Source organism: Neovison vison, chromosome 7 (assembly GCF_020171115.1).
Source record: "Neovison vison isolate M4711 chromosome 7, ASM_NN_V1, whole genome shotgun sequence".
Classification (NCBI taxonomy): Eukaryota; Metazoa; Chordata; class Mammalia; order Carnivora; family Mustelidae; genus Neogale; species Neogale vison.
The window spans coordinates 157,390,876-157,410,039 of record NC_058097.1 but is presented as its reverse complement, the minus strand read 5'-3'; positions in this window follow the sequence as shown (position 1 = coordinate 157,410,039).

The window sequence follows — 19,164 nt, the reverse complement described above, 5'->3', positions numbered from 1 at the left end:
CAGCTAATTCTGCTGTGAATGCCTCACTTTCTACTGTGTTTTGTTTTATAATATGCAAATCCTTTTTGGAATGATGTGCGATTTAACAGAATAGGCATGTTTAGTAGTTCAGTATTTCAAGGACACTTGAGTTAACTGCCTATCCAGCAGCCCTGGGTAGATCAAGTGAATTCAGTTCAAGTGCTGCCTGCTTTGGCTTTTGTACCTGCTCTAATTCGGGGCTTCTCAGACTCTGAGATTTCAGGGACTGATGAATAAACAAGCATGCAGCTCAGTGAATTATTGAGGAGTGAATACCCTTGTAACCACCACCAGATCTAAAATAGAGCTTAAGTCAGCCTTCCTAGAGTCCTCCTTGTTCCTCCTCCCAGTCTCCGCCTTCTCCTTCCTTCCAACTTTGTGACCTTTATATTAACCACTTCCTTGAGTTTCTTTATTGTTTTATCACCCAAGTGTACATCCCTACATGCTATAGTAGGCAAATTGGTTTCCTTTTTAACTTGATAACATCTATTAAGTCCCTTTTAGTCTAAAGGATTCTCTCTACCCCTTTCTTTTCCTTACAGTTTGTCTTTTGAAGAACCTGGGATATATGATCTGTAGTTTCCCACAGGCTTGATTTTGTTAATTCCATGCTGGTGGTACAGTTCAATGTGCTCCTTTGTCCTCTGCATTTGCTATAAAGCAGCAGCTAGATCCAGGGACCTGATTTGCCTCCAGATAGATCCCTTTGAGGAGACTTTAGGTGGTGGTGTATTTGTTTATCAGGAGGCACATCATGTCTGGTGTTCACTTTTTTTTAATGTTAGCAACTATCATCCTGTAAGTCATTCACTTGTGGGGGGTGGTTTGCAACATAGGGATGTTCTAATCTATCATTTTGTTTCATTTATTAGGTGGAATAATTTTATGAGATGCTTCCCTTCATGTATTTGATTTCTCAGTAGAGTTTATAGGAAAGGCAGGGTAAGTGCTTAATTCTTTCCTTTTATTAACTTCTAAGATAATGTGCTGGGATGGTTCCCAGTTATACTCGGAAGGTAGCTATTTTTTAAAAAACACTGTTAAGAACTCACAGACTTAACATGTGTCTGGTGAGTTTCATTCCTTTGTGTTCATTATCTTTATTGATTGTCCCATTCTGGCAGTTGGGTGCCTCTTCAAATTGCCTCTCAAGTTGTTTGTAATGACCCTGGTGGTTGCTTTGTGGAATTTCAAGGTGTCCCAGGCTCATTTTATATGTTTTCTGTCTCAGGCTTGGAATCAGCTGTTTGTCTGAGAAGCCCTGGGTTCTGCATATGTTTTACTCTTTCCCACCACCTCCTGTTGTTAAGGCTCAATTATCTCTGTCAAGTTGGTAACTCTTGTCTGCTGGTCCTCAGACGTAAGAAGTCCAAAGTATGCTGGTGGCAGGTGACGCTTGTGGTTTGATGCACTAGGGCCTACAGAATGTATCTCTGGCAGGAGAGTGACTCTTCCAGGAACTAGCACTTCCAACTCTGCAGAGCTTTGAGTTGCAGGTATGCAAGGGACAGTGTCCCTCAGTGGGTCCTGGAAGTGATGGTAAGTGTGGCCACTCCTGCCTCTTAGTTCCTAGACCCATATAGTCTTCCTTAGGGACATAGCCCCACATAAAGTTCTTGGATGTAGTGCAAATACTAGATCCTGAAGGATGGCACCCAGGTCTTACAGATTTCTGCCTCACGTCATTGAAGCGAGTGCTTCAGTTGTGCCTTCAGTGGGCCATCCCAGTGTTCTCTGAGGTTGGTAGCTTCTGGGTGGTGTAGCGCATACATGACCAGTAAAAGTATATATGACTTAATGTTATGAACCCGCTCCCTGACTCACTTCACTGTGAAGTGGGTGTGCTGGTTGGATACTCTGCTGGATGCAATTCCCTGCCGGAGGAGTAGGTACTCTCTGAGCATCTGGATATCGGTGCAGGCTGAGGTTCTGTGGGAAGAAAAAGCAAACCTATTTTCAGAATAGATCTCTGTCCCTGTGAGGATGAACTGCTGGCCCTGCCAGGGCCTGTTGGAGTTGATCTGCCCCTAAGTGGCTGCTTGGGCTCCTCAAGGAATAGTGCTTTACCTGGGCTGGGCTTTGGCCTCTTGCTGGCAGAGTAGACATTCTGAGGCAGCAGTAGCTAGAGTAGTTTTGGTATGTGGGGGTCCGTGCTCTTGGGCCTCTGAGTGGCCTGCATCTCTGCTGGTGCCAGTGACAAAGTGACTGATTTAATCTACTTAGTTTTCAGTTCCTTTTGGTGGGGGATGCTCTCTGGTGTATACTCATGTGTGATACAAAAGTCTTCATACTTTGGGCCTACTCCCAAATGTCCAGCCACATGCCCATTCCCCAGACCTTCTTGTCTCCAGTCTTCCAGACCTTTTTCTTTCAGTCCTCAGACTAGCCAGCTAGACCACTGGCCACTGCTCAGGAATGTATACATAGTGTCCTATGTATTACTCTCCTTCCATAACCATTTGCAGCTCTGCTCCTTGGGAAGATTTCCCCCGCTTTCCCTTGTTTCTCACTGTCTTTCAAGGCTGTCCCTGAATGTGACTGTCATGCAGCTGCTGTCCATTTCTGTATTCCACCCACCCACCAAGCTGACCCATCAGCAAACCAAGCTTGGTCACCATTTCCATTACATTTCTATTACAGTGAACTACTGATGCCTGCACCTGACTTCATGGTTTGGCAGAACTCAGTTCATAATGGGAAGTTCTTGATGTATTGTCATTTAATCCTCATGGTCAAGCATTTCATCCAAACCAGGGCCCAGTCATATGCCTGGAGCTCTTTCTCAAAAGGTATATAAATCTCAGTTGTAGATGGCAGGGTTTTTTTTTTTTTTCCAATTTATTTATTTTCAGAAAAACATTATTCATTATTTTTTCACCACACCCAGTGCTCCATGCAAGCCGTGCCCTCTATAATACCCACCACCTGGTACCCCAACCTCCCACCCCCCCCGCCACTTCAAACCCCTCAGACTGTTTTTCAGAGTCCATAGTCTCTCATGGTTCACCTCCCCTTCCAATTTACCCAAATTCCCTACTCCTCTCTAACACCCCTTGTCCCCCATGCTATTTGTTATGCTCCACAAATAAGTGAAACCATATGATAATTGACTCTCTCTGCTTGACTGATTTCACTCAGCATAATCTCTTCCAGTCCCGTCCATGTTGCTACAAAAGTTGGGTATTCATCCTTTCTGATGGAGGCATAATACTCCATAGTGTATATGGACCACATCTTCCTTATCCATTCATCCGTTGAAGGGCATCTTGGTTCTTTCCATAGTTTGGCGACTGTGGCCATTGCTGCTATAAACATTGGGGTACAGATGGCCCTTCTTTTCACGACATCTGTGTCTTTGGGGTAAATACCCAGGAGTGCAATTGCAGGGTCATAGGGAAGCTCTATTTTTAATTTCTTGAGGAATCTCCACACTGTTCTCCAAAGAGGCTGCACCAACTTGCATTCCCACCAACAGTGTAAGAGGGTTCCCCTTTCTCCACAACCCCTCCAACACATGTTGTTTCCTGTTTTGTTAATTTTGGCCATTCTAACTGGTGTAAGGTGATATCTCAATGTGGTTTTAATTTGAATCTCCCTGAGGGCTAATGATGATGAGCATTTTTTCATGTGTCTGATAGCCATTTGTATGTCTTGATTGGAGAAGTGTCTGTTCATATCTTCTGCCCATTTTTTGATGTGTTTGCCTGTTTCGTGTGGGTTGAGTTTGAGGAGTTCATTATAGATCCTGGATATCAACCTTTTGTCTGTACTGTCGTTTGCAAATATCTTCTCCCATTCCGTGGGTTGCCTCTTTGCTTTTTTGACTGTTTCCTTTGCTGTGCAGAAGTTTTTGATTTTGATGAAGTCCCAGAAGTTTATTTTCGCTTTTGTTTCCTTTGCCTTTGGAGACGTATCTTGAAAGAAGTTGCTGTGGCTGATATCAAAGAGATTACTGCCTATGTTCTCCTCTAAGATTCTGATGGATTCCTGTCTCACGTTGAGGTCTTTTATCCATTTTGAGTTGATCTTTGTGTACGGTGTAAGAGAATGGTCGAGTTTCATTCTTCTACATATAGCTGTCCAGTTTTCCCAGCACCATTTATTGAAGAGACTGTCTTTTTTCCACTGTATATTTTTTCCTGTTTTGTCAAAGATTAATTGACCATAGAGTTGAGGGTCCATATCAGGGCTCTCTACTCTGTTCCACTGGTCTATGTGTCTGTTTTTATGCCAGTACCATGCTGTTTGGTGATCACAGCTTTGTAATAAAGCTTGAAATCAGGCAAGGTGATGCCGCCAGCTTTATTTTTGTTTTTCAACATTTCCTTAGCGATTCGGGGTCTCTTCTGATTCCATACAAATTTTAGGATTATTTGCTTCAGCTCTTTGAAGAATGAGATGGCAGGGTTTTGCTCCAGAATCCCAGCATCCTGCTTTGTGATCCTTTCTAATTATTGGAACTGGATGAGATACATGGAAGCTCATTAATTTTTCTTTTCTTATTTTTTTAAGGTTATATTTATTTTTCAGAGAGAGCGCAAATGCACACACAAGCAGGGGGAGTGGCAGAGGGAGAAGCAGGCTCCCTGCTGAGCAAGGAGCCTGATGTGGGATTCAATCCCAGGACCCCAGGATCATGACCTGATCCAAAGGCGGATGCTTGACCGACTGGACGACTCAGGTGCCCCTAATTTTTCATATTAAAAAGATTTAGGGGTGCCTGGTGGCTCCCTTTGTTGGGCAACCAACTCTTGATTTCAGTTCAGGGCATGATATCACTGTTGTGAGATGGAGCCCCACATCAGGCTCTGCACTCAGCATGGAGTCTGCTTGGGACTCTCTCTCTCTTCTTCTGTCCCCTCCCTGGTCATGCTTGCACATATTCTCTGTCTTTCAGAATAAAGAAGTGAAATATTTTTAAAAAATTAAAAAAAAATATGGTTCTTGTCTTTATGGAGTTTGCAGTCTAATGAAGAGAGAAGTATTAATTTTTAAAAAATCTGGGGCGCCTGGGTGGCTCATTGGGTTAAGCCGCTGCCTTCGGCTCAGGTCATGATCTCAGGGTCCTGGGATCGAGTCCCGCATCAGGCTCTCTGCTCAGCAGGGAGTCTGCTTCTCTCTCTCTCTCTCTCTCTGCCTGACTCTCTGCCTGCTTGTGATCTCTCTCTGTCAAATAAATAAATAAATAAATATTAAAAAAATTAAAATGAAAAAATTAAAAATCACTCACGGGGTGCCTGGGTGGCTCAGTGGGTTGGGGCCTCTGCCTTCGGCTCAGGTCATGGTCCCAGGGTCCTAGGTTCGAGCCCCATGTCAGGCTCTCTGCTCAGCGGGGAGCCTGCTTCCTCCTCTCTCTCTGCCTGCCTCTCTGCCTACTTGTGATCTCTTGTCTGTCAAATAAATGAATGAAATCTTAAAAAAAAAAATCTAGTATTAAAAAAAAAATCACTCACATGTTAAGTTCCAACTGTCATCAGTTCTGTGAAGACCCAATGCTATGAAAACCTAGGGGATTTGGCTTAGTCAGTGAGGTCAGAAGGACTTCCCTAAGGTTGAAGTTTGAAATTGACTGGGCAAATGAGGAGGAAAAGTGTTTATGTAGAGGGAGCAATGGTATGCCAAGTGTCTGTGCTGGGAAGGAGCAGAGAGCACACAAACCCAGAGGATGGAGCAGAGGGTGGTGGGGAGGAAGCCGAGCAAGAGTTGGAGCCCATCTGTGCAGGGGCATGGAGACATTTACCTTTACTATTAGAGCCCTGAAAAGTCACGCAAGGGTTTCTGGAAGGTGGGTGACATGTTCATATTTTCATTTTGAGGAAGGGATGTGAGCCTCCCAGCTAGTGGCCAAAGGGGAGATGAGAGCAGCTTGGACTAGGGATGGTGGAGTTAAAGGGAAGGGGTTCTAGAGTTGCTTCAGAGGCAAGACTGAGAGGACCTGTTGATGGATTGGGTATGTGCTGAGGAAGAAGCATTGTCAAGCCTATCTCCTAGGCCTTAGGGTTACATAATCTATACTAAAGTTCCGTATGCAGACTTGTGCGTGTAGCCAAGTTAAAATGTGTGAGATGGTGTGTGTAACTGTGCTTACTGGCTCACTCCCCTGTGGGACACAGTCTAGCTGTTTTGAACTTCCTTTACTCATACTAATTCTGAGGGAGATGGGGCTGGCAGAGAACACGAGAATCCTTGAAACTTGAGGTTCCTTCCTGCCTTTCCCTCACCCTGCTCTTTCCTCTAGGGTGAGGCAGGCCCTGAACATTTCTGCTTTGGCCCTCAGACTGGAGTCACAGTGATCTCAACTTCCGAAAGAGGCTTATTTTAGGGTCTGACCTTTAACTCGAGCCACACAGACTGGACAGTTGCAGCAACCTCGGAACTGCAGGATTAATCACTGGAAACTCGGTTTCAATTGCTTGATTGGTGACCCCAGAGCTGGGCCAAGAGCATCCTTGGACCAAACTGTGTGTTACTTTTCTTTCATCTTAGTTCACCTCTTGGTCCCTGATCTCCTGCTCCATCTTTAGTAAGTTCTGGCTTTGAGGGCTGATAATACCTTCCCTACCTCTGTGGGCAGTTGTGGGCCAGACAACTCTTGGAATCTTTATGTTGCACTTTCCAAAATGTTGTTGTTCTCATTGATGTTACAACTGAGAACCAAAAACATTGAACATACTAGGGACAAGCCTTCTATTAAAGAAACCTTTAGCCAAGATCTTGTAGGACTTTGTAAAAGTTTTCTGCTCTTAGGTTTGTGTATGTTTATTTCAGTTTTGGAGATTGGAGGAAACTCTGGTGAGAGCTGGAGTTGGGTGACCTCAGCCCACCATGGTAGCACACCTGGTTGTGCAGTTTGCTAAGCCTACCCCTGTAGCATGATGAGACAACATGACTTTATACAACTTTGTAGCAAAAAGCAATCAGAATGTTGAATTAAAATGGGTGCTTGGTTTTATCTGCAAAGTATTTCAATTTACTGAATTCACAGAGGTGATTCTCTTGGGTAGTTCTTTGTTTAGAATAAGGTTGCTAAATCCCAAATGCAGGCTTTAATCTGGGAAGCTGGAGCAGCTAGGTTTCAGTCTAAGAATACTGGGTCCACAAACTCAAATAGGGTGACTTCCTGTTCTCAGTTTCTTCATGTGTAAAATGAGCACATTAACTTCACGTTACTGGTGTGTACTGAAGATTGAAGGACTCAGGAAAGAAATGGTTTTCAAAAACAAGTCAGTAGCTATTGGTCAAGAAGACTAAGTAAAATGCATCCAAACTGAAAAAGAAGTAAAACTATCTGCAGATGATATGATCTTGTATTTAGAAAATCCTAAGGAGTCTATTAAAAACTATTAGAACTAATAAATGAACTTAGTAAGGTTTCAGTATACAGAATCAGTATACAAAAATAATTGTGTTTCCATAAAGGAGCAATAAACTGATAATTAAATTAAGAAAATTTCATTGACAATAATATCAAAAAGAATAAAATACTTAGGAATTTTTTTTAAAGATTTTATTTATTTGAGAGACAGAGATCACAAGTAGGCAGAGAGGCAGGCAGAGAGAGAGAGAAGGAAGCAGGCTCCCTGCTGAGCAGAGAGCCCGATGTGGGGCCCCATCCCAGGACCCTGAGACCATGACCTGAGCCGAAGGCAGAGGCTTAAACACACTGAACCAGCCAGGTGCCCCTAAATACTTAGGAATTTTTAATAAAAGGAGTGTAAAACCTATACTCTGAAAACTAGCAAACGTCACCAAAGGAAATTAATGGAGACTTAAGTAAACAGAATGACATCTGTGTTCATGGATCAGAAGACTTAATATTGGTAATATGGTAGTATTCCCTAAATTGGCCTATATTTCACTGCAATTTCTATCAGTACTCCATTTGACTTTGCAGAAATTGATAAGCTAATTCTAAAATTGATATGGAAATTCAAGGGATCCAGAAGAGCCAAAACAAGCTTGAAAAAGAATAAATTTGGAGAACTCACACTTCCCAGTTTCAAAACTTTACAAAGTAACCAAGACAGTGTGGTATTGACAGGACAGACATATATATCAGTGGAATAGAATTGAGTCCAGAAATACATACTTACATTTACAGTCAACTGATTTTTGATAAGTGTGCCAAAATAATTCAATGGAGAAAGAATAGTCTTTTTCAACAAATGGTATTGGGACAGCTTGGTATCAACATGCAAAGGAATAACATTGGCCCCCTGGCATCACATACAAAAATGAACCCAAATTGAGTTTCAGGACAGGTGATGTATAGTTTCTTAGCTGGCCTGTTTCTTCTCTTCAAATTTTTTAAAATTTTATTTTAGAAAGAGGGAGAGAGCACAAGTGGGGGGCAGAGGGAGAGGGAGAAGAAGAGAGAACCTTAAGCAGACTTCATGCTGAGTGCAGAACCTGACTTGAGGCTCGATCCCAGGACCCTGAGATCATGATCGGAGCCAAAACGAAGAGTCGGACACTTAACCAATAGCACCACCCAGGTGCCCCCCAATCTCTGCAAAGTGTTTTTTTCCTTTTCTTTTTTAAAATATTTTATTTATTTGTTTGACAGAGAGAGATCAGGAGGAGCAGAGGGAGAGGAAGAAGCAGACTCTCTCTGCAGAGCAAGGAGCCCAGTGAGGAACTTGATCCCAGGACCCTGGGATCATGACCTGAGCTGAAGGCAGACGCTTTACTGACTAAGCCACCCAAGCATTCCAAAGTTATTCATTCATTTATTTATTTATTGTTTTTATTAACATATAATGTATTATTTGCCCCAGGGGTACAGGTCCGTGAATCGTCAGGCTTACACACTTCACAACACTCACCATTTCACATACCCTCCCCAATGTCCATAACCCAACCACCCTTTCCATATTCCACCTCCCCCTAGCAACCCTCAGTTTGTTTTGTGAGATTAAAAGTCTCTTATGGTTTGTCTCTCTCCCAATCCCATCTTGTTTCATTTCTTCCTTCCCTACCCCCCAAACCCTACACTCTGCCTCTAAAATTCCTCATATCAGGGAGATCATGTGATAATTGTCATTCTCTGATTGACTTATTTCGCTCAGCATAATACCCTCTAATTCCATCCACGTTGCAAATGGCAAGATATCATTTCTTTTGATGGCTGCATAATATTCTATTGTATATATATACCATATTTTCTTTATCAATTCATCTGTTGATGGAGATCTAGGTTCTTTCCATAGTTTGGCTATTGTGGACATTGCTGCTATAAACATTTGGGTGCACATGCCCCTTCGGATCACTACATTTGTATCTTTAGGATAAATACCCAGTAGTGCGATTGCAAGGTCATAGGGAAGCTCTATCTTCAACTTTTTGAGAAACCTCCATTTTGTTTTCCAGAGTGGCTGTACCAGCTTTGCATTCCCTTTCCCCTCATCCTCTCCAACATCTGTCATTTCCTGCTTATTAATTTTAGCCATTCTGACTGGTGTGAGGTGGTATCTCATTGTGGTTTTGATTTGTATTTCCCTGATGCCTAGTGATGTGGAGCACTTTTTCATGTGTCAGCCATCTGGATGTCTTCTTTGCAGAAATGTCTGTTCATGTCCTCTGCCTATTTCTTGATTGGATTATTTGTTCTTTGGGTGTTGAGTTTGGTAAGTTCTTTATAGATTTTGGATACTAGCCCTTTATCTGATGATGTCATTTGTGAAAATCTTCTTTCATTCTGTCAGTTGTCTTTTGGTTTTGTTGACTGTATCCTTTGCTGTGCAAAAGCTTTTGATCTTGATGAAGTCCCAGTAGTTCATTTCTGCCCTTGCTTCCCTTGCCTTTGGCGATGTTTCTAGGAAGAAGTTGCTGCAGCTGAGGTCGAAAGGGTGGTTGCCTGTGTTCTCCTCAAGGATTTTGATGGATTCCTTTCTCACATTGAGGTCTTTCATCCATTTTGAGTCTATATTTGTGTGTGGTGTAAGGAAATGGTCCAGTTTCATTCTTCTGCATGTGGCTGTCCAATTTTCCCAACACCATTTGTTGAAGAGACTCTTTTTTCCATTGGACAGTCTTTCCTGCTTTGTTGAAGATTAGTTGACCATAGAGTTGAGGGTCTATTTCTGGGCTCTCTATTCTGTTCCATTAATCTATGTGTCTGTGTTTGTGCCAGTACCATACTGTGTTGATGATGACAGCTTTGTAATAGAGCTTGAAGTCTGGAATTGTGATGCCACCAACTTTGGCTTTCTTTCTTCTGGCCATTTGGGGTTCTTTTCTGGTTCTATATAAATTTTAGGATTATTTGTTTCATTTCTTTGAAAAAAATTGTTGGTATTTTGATAGCAAAATGTGTAGATTTTGCTATCAAAATTAATAATTATTAATTATTAATGTGTAGCATTAAATGTGTAGATTGCTTTAGGTAATATAGACATTTTCACAATATTTGTTCTTCTAATCCATGAGCATGGATTTTTTTGTGTGTGTCTTCAATTTTTTGTGTGTGTCTTCTTCAATTTTTTTCATGAGTACTTTACAGTTTTCTGAGTACAGATTCTTTGCCTCTTTGGTTAAGTTTATTCCTAGGTATCTTAAGGTTTTAGGTACAGTTGTAAATGGGATCCACTCCTTAATTTCTCTTTCTTCTGTCTTGCTATTGGTGCAACTGATTTCTGTGCATTGATTTTATATCCTGACACTTTACTGAATTCCTGTACAAGTTCTAGCAGTTTTGGAGTGGAGTCTTTAGGGTTTTCCACATAAAGCATCATATCCACAAAGAGTGAGAGTTTGACTTCTTCTTTGCTGATTTTGATGACTTTAATTTCTTTTTGTTGTCTGATTGCTGAGGCTAGGACTTCTAGTACTATGTAGAAAGTGGACATCCCTGCTGTGTTCCTGATCTTAGTAGAAAAGCTCTCAGTTTTTCTCCATTGAGAATGATATTCGCTGTGGGTTTTTCATAGATGGCTTTGATGATATTGAGAAATGTATCCTCTATCCCTACACCGTGAAGAGTTTTGATCAGGAAAGGATATTGTACTTTGTCAAATGCTTTTTCAGCATCTATTGAGAGTATCATATGGTTCTTGTTCTTTCTTTTATTAATGTATTGTATCACATTGATTGATTTGCAGATGTTGAACCAACCTTGCAGCCCAGGAATAAATCCCACTTGGTCATGGTGAATAATCCTTTTAATGTACTGTTGGATCCTATTGGCTAGTATTGGTGAAAATTTTCACATCTGTGTTCATCAACGATATTGATCTGTAATTCTCTTTTTTGATGGGGTCTTTGTCTGGTTTTGGGATCAAGGTAATGCTGGCCTTATAAAATGAGTCTGGCAGCTTTCCTTCCATTTCTATTTTTTGGAACAGTTTCAGGAGAATAGGTATTAATTCTTCTTTAGATGTTTGGTAGAATTCCCCTGAGAAGCCGTCTGGCCCTGGGCTCTTGTTTGTTGGGAGATGTTTGGTGACTGCTTCAATCTCCTTACTGGTTATGGATCTGTTCAGGTTTTCCATTTATTTCTGGTTCAGTTTTGGTAGTTTATATGTCTCTAGGAATGCATCCAATTTCTTCCAGATTGTCAAATTTGCTGGTTTATAGTTGCTCATAATATGTTCTTATAACTGTTTGTATTTCTTTGGTGTTGGTTGTGATCACTCCTCTGTCATTCATGATTTTATTTATTTGGGTCTTTTCTCTTTTCTTTTTGATAAGTCTGGTCAGGGGCTTATCAATCTTATTAATTCTTTCAAAGAACAAGCTCCTAGTTTCATTGATTTGTTCTACTGTTCCTTTGGTTTTTATTTCATTGATTTCTGCTCTGATCTTTATGATTTCTCTTCTTCTGCTGGGTTTAGGCTTTCTTTGCTGTTCTTTCTCCAGCTCCCTTAGATGTAGGCTTAGGTTGTGTACTTGAAACCTTTCTTTTTTCTTGAGAAAGGCTTGTATTGGTATATACTTTCCTCTCAGGACTGCCATTGCTGTGTCCCACAGATTTTGAACAGTTGTGTTTGTTTGTTTTTTTAAGATTTTATTTATTTATTTGACAGACAGAGATCACAAGTAGGCAGAGAGGCAGGCAGAGAGAGGAAGGGAAGCAGGTTCCCTGCTGAGCAGAGAGCCTGATGTGAGGCTTGATCCCAGGACCCTGGGATCATGACCTGAGCTGAAGGCAGAGGCTTAACCCACTGAGCCACCCAGGCGCCCCAAACAGTTGTGTTTTCATTATCATTTGTTTCCATGAATTTTTTCAATTCTTCTTTAATTTCCTGGATGACCCATTCATAGTAGGATGCTCTTTAGCTTCCATGTATTTGAGTTCTTTTCAACTTTCCTCTTGTGATTGAGTTCTAGCTTCAGAGTGTTGTGGTCTGAAAATATGCAGGGAATGATCCCAATCTTTTGGTACCAGTTGAGACCTGATTTTGACCCAGGATATGATCTATTCTGGAGAATGTTCCATGTGCACTAGAGAATAAGGTATATTCTGTTGCTTTGGGATGGGATGTTCTGAATATATCTGTGATGTCCATCTGGCCCAGTGTGTCATTTAAGATCTTTATTTCCTTGTTAATCTTTTGCTCCCCTGCCCCACAGTCTATCTTTCACTTCGGATTCACTTCTCCACATGTTCTACCTTTCAGAAAGTGGTGGATTTTCTGTTCCTAGAATTGCTGCTTTTCTTCTCTTAAATATGTTGAGTTTGTAGGTTAATAAGTACACAATTAATAAGTAGCAGAACTGGTGAGAGGACTTTCAAGGAAGGCTTCCAGGGGCTAGGTCAACACCTGAGTGAGTCCTGGGAAGATGATACTGATCAGGAGGAAAGGGGAAGGCAGTTTGATCCCCCATGGCTAGGTCTCTATTTGTTTGCATTGACCACATGTTCTCCTTGGGGTTCTATTGCTGACCAGCCCACACTGGGCTCAGCAGTTTTGTGGAACCCTGGATCTGCCTTGGCCTCTACATCCCACACTGCCTTAATGAGCATCATCTTGGCCTGGTGTGGAGCGGGAACTTGTGGGTAGTAGCTGCAGTCAAGGCACTTGACATTTACACTTATTCATGGGCTGAACTCCTGACTTCCATGGTGTCTCTTTTATTGAAAATAATTTAATTACAAAGCAATAGTACATGGTCATTATTACACATGTAATGGGAAGACAAACAGAAAAACTAGCTCTGGTTGCTTGTTCATTTTGGAGGAAATTATTCTTAAAAGGATTCTTGATCATCTTTTGTGTATGAAAACTCAAGATATTTCTGCTGGGAAAAACAGGTTCCTTGATACTCTTCATAAGAGAACAAAGGACTTGAAGGATTTGGTAGTCTGGTAGCAGGTAGAGGTCTGTTCATGTCTTCTGCCCATTTCTTTCTTTTTTTTTTTTTTTTCCTTTTTAAAAGATTTTATTTTTTATTTATTCGACAGACAAAGATCACAAGTAGGCAGAGAGGCAGGCAGAGAGAGAGAGGAAGGGAAGAAGGCTCCCCGCCAAGCAGAGAGCCTGATGCGGGGCTTGATCCCAGAACTCTGGGATCGTGACCCGAGCTGAAGGCAGAGGCTTTAACCCACTGAGCCACCCAGGCATCCAGTCTTCTGCCCATTTCTTAACAATTATTTGGTTTTTGAGTATTGTGTTTGATGAGTTCTTTATAGATTTTGGGTACTAGCCCTTTATCTAATATCATTTGCAAATTTCATATCCCATCCCAGGAGTTGCTTTTTAGTTTTGTTCATTGTTTCTTTTGCTGTGCAGAAAACTTTTTTATCTGGATGAAGTCCCAATAGTTCATTTTTGCTTTTGTTTCTTTTTCCTCTGGTGATGTGTCCGGTAAGAAGTTGCTGCATCCGATGTCCAAGAGGTTCCTGCCTGTGTTCTCCTCTAGGATTTTGATGGTTTCCTGTCTCACATTTAGGTCTGTGATCTATTTGAGTTTATTTTTGTGTGTGGTGTAGGAAAGAGGTCTAGTTTCAGTATTCTGCATGTTGCTGTCCAGTTTTCCCAACATCATTTGTTGAAGAGCCTGTCTTTTTTCCATTGGAAATTCTTTCCTGCTTTGTTGAAGATTAGTTGACCTTAGAGTTGAGGGTTTATTTCTGAATTCTCTATTCTGTTCCATTGATCTGTGCATCTATTTTTATGCCAGTACCATACTATCTTAATATAGGTTGAAGTCTGGGACTGTAATGCCTCCAGCTTTGCTATTCTTTTTCAGTGTTACGTTGGCTATTTGGGGTCTTTTCTGGTTCCACACAAATTTTAGGATTGTTTGTTCTAGTTTTGTGAAAAATGGTGGTATTATTTAATCACAATTGCATTGAATGTGTAGATTGCTTTGGGTAGCATAGATATTTTACCAATATTTGTACTTCCAATCCATGAGCATGAAGTGTTTTTCCATTTCTTCATGTCTTCTTCAATATCTTTCACAAGTATTTTTTTTTTATTTTTTTTTTTTTAAAGATTTTATTTATTCATTTGAGAGAGAGAGACAATGAGAGAGAGCATGAGCGAGGAGAAGGTCAGAGAGCGAAGCCGACTCCCCATGGAGCTGGGAGCCGGATGTGGGACTCGATCCCGGGACTCCAGGATCACGCCCTGAGCCGAAGGCAGTCGTCCAACCAACTGCGCCACCCAGGCGTCCCTCTTTCACAAGTATTTTATAGTTTTCAGCATACAGATCTTTACCTCTTTGATTAGGTTTATTCCTAGGTATTTTATGGTTTTTGCTATAATTGGGATTGATCCCTTGATTTCTCTTTTCACTGCATTATTGATTTATAAAAATTCCACAGTTTCTTTTTTTGTTTTTTTTTAGTGACTATTAATTTATTTGAGAGAGAGAGAGAGAGCATTAAAAAGGGTATGGCCAGAGGGAGAAGCAGACGCCTCGCTGAACAGGGAGCCCAGGAGGGGACTTGATCCCGGGACTCTAGGATTATGACCCAAGCCAAAGGCAGTTCCTTAACCAACTGAGCCCCCCAGGGGCCCAATTCCACAGTGTCTGTATGTTGACTTTATATCCTGTGACTTTGCTGAATTCATGTATCAGTTCTAGCAATTTTTTGGTGGAATCTTTTGGGTTTTCTACATAGAATATCATGTCATCTGCAAAGAGTGAAAGTTTGAGTTCTTCGTAAGTGCTATTGATAGCTGCATGGTGTAGAAAATATGATGGATTGTCCTTCCCTCCCCAAATTTTCTTTTCTCTGGAGTTTCTTGTATTGCAGTTTGGGGTGTCCAGAAAGTTAACTCTGAGATGGAGCTGCGTGTATTGGATATTTATTAGGGAGTACCTTTAGGTTCAACACCTGTGTATAGAGAGGAAGAAGACAGGGATGGGGATTTGGGAGAGAGAAGCCAGGCTGCTATGTAGGCATGAGCACAGCCTTGACTGATGCCATGGGCGCTCTGGAGCTAGAGTGGTCCTTCAGAATGACCCCCTTGGAGTTTCTTTGTTTAGTTTCCTTAAGTTAATCACTATTTAACCCCGAACCCTTGGCTGGTTGTCAACAATCTCTTAATGCATTAGTTTGTACCAGGCATTCAATGCAGTCCCATCATCTTAAAGAAGTCTCTTCTATCCCTGGGCCTGCTTCAGACTGGACTGGTGGCTGCCTGGGGCCCACTGTCATCCTGTGCTCTCCTCTTACCATCACCCTGGCTGTATGTGTCCCACTGTGTAGAGGTTGTGGTTACTATACTTTCCTGTATTGAATATTCTGTTCTCCTGGTCCCATGCCTTCCTTTTTCTTTATTCCCTTATTAGTGGAACTTATTTTCCAGTAACATCCTTAGGAAGTAATGGGCTGAAAATTTTTTGAGACCTTACGTATATGGAAATGTTGTCATTCTGTTCTAACAGATTCCTAGTTTGGAAAAATATAGACTTCTAGCTTGGAAATACTTTTTCTTAATTTTGTATTATTTTTTATTAATATATAGTGTATTATTTGTTTCAGGGGTACAGCTCTGTGATTCATCAATCTTACACAATTCTCAGTGCTCATACTTTTTCTTAATTTTAAATGCATTGCTTCATGACTTCTAGTTTCCAGTGTCACTGCTGAGAAGTCCAAAGCTACTCTGATGTCAGACCCTTTGTATGAGACCTGTGTTTCCTTTCTGGAAGCTTGGATCTTTTTTTGTTTCTGATGATGAAATTTGCCTGAGTATGTATATTTTCATCCATTGTAGGCACTTAATAGGCCCTTTCAATCAATTTGGAAATTCATGGGCTTCATTTCTGGGGAATTTTCCTAGATTATTCGTTGGATGTATTCCTCCTTCTCTTTCTGTTTTCTCTTCCTGGAATGTCTGTTGCTGAGATACTGAATGTTCTGTCCCTAATTTTTTTTTTTTTAAAGATTTATTTATTTATTTATTTGACAGACAGAGATCACAAGTAGGCAGAGAGGCAGGCAGAGAGAGGAGGAAGCAGGCTCCCCGCTGAGCAGAGAGCCCGATGTGGGGCTCCATCCCAGGACCCTGGGATCATGACCTGTGCCGAAGGCAGAGGCTTTAACCCACTGAGCCACCCAGGTGCCCCTGTTCTGTCCCTCATCTTACCACTCACTCATTTTCCCATCTTTTTGCCTTTGTTTTTATGAAGATTTCCTCAGTTTTATCATGTAGCTCTTTTCTAGTAGGTTTTTAAAATGAAACACAACACACAAACAACATGCAGCCATCACAAGCATGCATTTACATCAGCGAATTATCACCACTGAAATAAATGGGAGACACTTGCATGACTCCCACCCAGGAATGGAACTCATAACTACCGCTCTGCAGCCCTCACACACCCCTGCCCCCACACCTACAAACAATCGCTATCCTAACTTCTAACACTATAGATCAATTTTATTGTTTCCGGTGGTTTTCAAACCGTATATAGATATAGATAGATAGATCTCTCTCTCTATATATAGGTATATACATACACATACACATCTATATATGTATGTAGGAGGGGAATTGCTGGTACACACTGCATGTGTCAAACTCCTTTCCAGAGTGGCTCTGTCAGTGTTCACGCCCACCAGCTGGGTACAAGTACCTTCCTTTCTCTGCATCCTACACTATACTTGTTATTGTCAGTCTTTTTATTTTTAGCCATTCTGGTAGGAGTGCAGTGGTATCTCATTGTGATTTTAATTTGCATTCCTATGATGACTGATGATATCTAGTACATTTTCATATGTGTATGGGCTACTTGGATATCCTTTCTGATGAAGTGCTCATTCAAGTTTCTTGCTCATTTTTTTTTAAAGACTTTATTTATTTGATACACAGAGAGAGAGAGAGAGCACAAGCAGGGGGAGCGATAGGCAGGCAGGCAGGCAGAGCAAGAGGGAGAAGTAGGTTCCCCACTGAGCAAGGATGCAGGACTCAGGCTCAGGACCCTGGGATCATGACCTGAGCCCTAGGCAGCCGCTTAACCAACAGAGCCACCCAGGCTCCCTTGCTCATTTCTTTAAAAAATTGATTTGTCTTTTTCTTACTGACTTAATTGTTCTTTATGTACTCTGGATATGACTATTAGTTGTTAATAGATATTGTAATATCTTCTTCCCTTTTGTGGTTTATCTTTACTCTGTTAAGGGTGAATTTTGAGAACTAGAAAAATAATGAGTTTTGTGTATGTGGTCAGAGCACCTGAATTCTACTCTTACAGCAAATTTCCAGTATAAAATACAGTGTTATTAACTACAGTCATCATGCTGTACATTAGACCTCTAGACTTATTCATCCTACTTAACTGTAACCTTCTACTCTTTAACCACCCCCCCATTTCTCCTACCTCCCTGCCTCTGGTAACCCACCATTTTACTCTCTGCTTCTCTGTGTTCAACATTTTAGATTCTGCATACAAATGAAATTGCAGTATTTTTAGTTCTGCGTCTGGCTTATTTCACTTAGCATGATGTGCTCCAGGTTTATGGGTGTTATCAAGAAAGGCAGGATCTCCTTATTTTTTAAGGCTGAATAATATTTTCACTTATATGTATATACAGAAGATGCAACAGAAGACAGAGAACAAGATGAAGAAATGGTTGTAGGAGTGGATGAAGAAGAATGAGAAAGAGAAAAGAAACCTATAGCTGAAACAGATGAATTGTAAATTATACCTTCACTACTTGGATCCTGTGTAGAGAGGGAAGGTGAAATTAAAGACAGTTCTTTTGGGAGAGACTTTTCCTTGTGCCAGTGACTATGGCCAAGAAGATAGAATGTGCTAGTTTATATAAACCAGTTAGGGCCCACTTCTGGAAATGGAATGGGGGTCTGTTTTCCAAAGCATATGGGTTGTGTAGGGGAGAGGTAGAGGGATACCTGAATGAATGAAAATCTTTGTGTTGTTAGGAGGAGATAATGGATAAGGGATGCTTGAGAGGCAACCAAAAATGCCTTACTACATTTTCAAGTGAGCACAATGAGCTTTGACCTTGACTATGTTTGGAACCCCTGCAGCAGAAACAGGTGTTGCCAGAAGTTGCCCCAGTTCAGTAGGAACTAAATAACTCTTTCTGTGCTAGATTTGTTTATTTGGTCATCAGCACTGACTTCCAAGTCCCTGTGGTATCCCTTTGAGCCCTGCTTAAAAAAAAACAAAACCAGCATAAACAGCTCTTCTAGACATCCCCTTGCAGCTAGGGTCCTGAATGTGACCTACATTCTGCTAGTGAGACATTATTGTGGGAGATTTGAAAAATAGGAGTGAGGCAGGGGCTGTTTTCCATTTGCTTTTGGCCTTGTTTTTGCTCATAAAGTTGGAGAAATAATTCCACAGGTGTTGAGAAGCAGATACTATGATGGTAACTTGCTTATCTTGATTCTTGAGAAGTTAAGTAACTTCCCCAAGGTTACATAGATAAGAAGTGACAGAGTTCAAGCTCAGGTGTCTGAACTCACAGCTATTTGGAGAGTTCTTAAGGCTTGCCCCCCCCCACCCCCCCCCACCCCCCCCCCACCCCCCCCGCCGTTGTGCAGAAGCGGCAGCTTCCCTGGCAAATCAGGGCTGGTGTCCTCCGGGAATTCCTGAAGACTCAGCCTAGAGCATACGTTTTCTCGCTCTTCCAAGCATTTTGTAATTTCTCACTTCTCTATATTATATACTTCTGGAGACATTTCAGTATCCTGCACTGAAACCTCATTTGCATAA